The sequence below is a fragment of the Sinocyclocheilus anshuiensis genome, unplaced genomic scaffold (assembly GCF_001515605.1).
Source record: "Sinocyclocheilus anshuiensis isolate Anshui unplaced genomic scaffold, SAMN03320099.WGS_v1.1 C32770417, whole genome shotgun sequence".
Lineage (NCBI taxonomy): Eukaryota > Metazoa > Chordata > Actinopteri > Cypriniformes > Cyprinidae > Sinocyclocheilus > Sinocyclocheilus anshuiensis.
Window position 1 is genome coordinate 1 of NW_015619906.1, and position 1,431 is coordinate 1,431.

At 37.3% G+C, this 1,431-nt stretch overlaps 1 long non-coding RNA gene across 1 annotated transcript; it reads left to right on the forward strand.

Moving 5' to 3' along the window:
- The first annotated feature begins 23 nt into the window (after nt 1-23).
- LOC107682977 (uncharacterized) lies at nt 24-1,360 on the forward strand. Its single transcript, XR_001633638.1, has 4 exons — nt 24-346; nt 784-856; nt 927-970; nt 1,283-1,360. It is a non-coding gene; the product is annotated as an uncharacterized LOC107682977 (long non-coding RNA).
- Nucleotides 1,361-1,431: the final 71 nt, after the last annotated feature.

Consider the following 1,431-nt stretch of genomic DNA (forward strand, 5'->3'; position numbering starts at 1 on the left):
TAAACTCTGCAGGAAAGTGGACCTCGAGTGCCAGAGTTGAGAACCACTGGTGTAACCTAATGTATTTTGATTGGTTCAGTAGTGTTAAATAGTATTTCTGACTTTAGATGTTATCGCATGAATCACATTTTTAAGTTTTAAAAAGTGCAGCTCATTTTTTCAGTGTGAAAATTAATAGTGAATAATATACCAAAGGTGTGGCAAACGGTTTGTGGTTTATATTTGACCCTGCTGATTCAGGCTGGCTTGCTGGTGCCACTCTCTTCATTACATTAAGAGGCTTGTGGAAACTATTTTTATCCATCGCTTTTCTGACGGAACATTACCTTTACGCACCATCATGCTGGTATGTGTATGTCTGTATTTTTTCATACGAAATTGTCACAGTATTTACTGTTTTTGGCACATTAGCTAATGTGTCTGAAGTGTTTATGACATTGGCATTAGTTCAGTGGTGTCAGTGAAGCGTTGAGGAGCTTTGGGGGGAATATTTGGCTGCTTTCCATGAAGCGTCCTCTTGCTGGTTTAAATTATGCCCCTACAGTATCTTTCAACACACTCAGAATACATATGGTTTGACCATATGGAAGAGTCGTTCAAAATATTGCCTGCTCATGTGAATGCTAATCATGCAAATGAGCAAGCTTAAATGAAGTTAAACATAGCTAAAGTATACAATTAAGGTTTGCATTTAGTATAAAGTTAAGGAGTTATTCTTTTGAGCAGTGACTGTGTGTTATATTAGACACGATCCTTACATGAATTTAAACCGTGATTCTGTAGCTCTGTCTGTATTACTGGGGATTTGCAGCATGGCAGGCATATTACATCAACCATCCGCTCTACACCCCACCAAGTAAGTGCTCATTATGTCACACATTACATTAGTTTGTGAGCCTCATATTAACTTCTGGTTGTTTCTCTAGCTTATGGGAGACTTCAGATCTACTCTGCACTGGCAATGTTTTTGGTATGTGTTTGATTAACCTATGATGATGATGATTCATATTTGAATGATGTAGGGACAGATTTCACATAAAGTTACATACATGCATTTACTGTTTTGAAGTGCTCAAAGTGGCACAAGCTGGTGACGTTATTTATGTGACCATCTACTCTGACAAGATGTCGTGTAGCCATATGTACTGGCACATCAAACGATAATGTACTTCCACATTATTTTAATTGTCAACCACTAGAGGACCACATGTTACGTAGTGTACAGTAGCTTTAATTTTACATAACTGTTTTTCTTCATCAGCTCTTTGTTCATTTTATTCAGGTCTGTGAGTTTGGAAATTTCTCAGTTCATCTGATTTTGAATCGAATCAGCTGTAATGGTGAGTCCTAATAAAGATTCATCTCTGTAGTTGTGTGGGCATAAACATGGCCAATCAAGACAGACAATGAAACCTAGTGATTATGATTAAT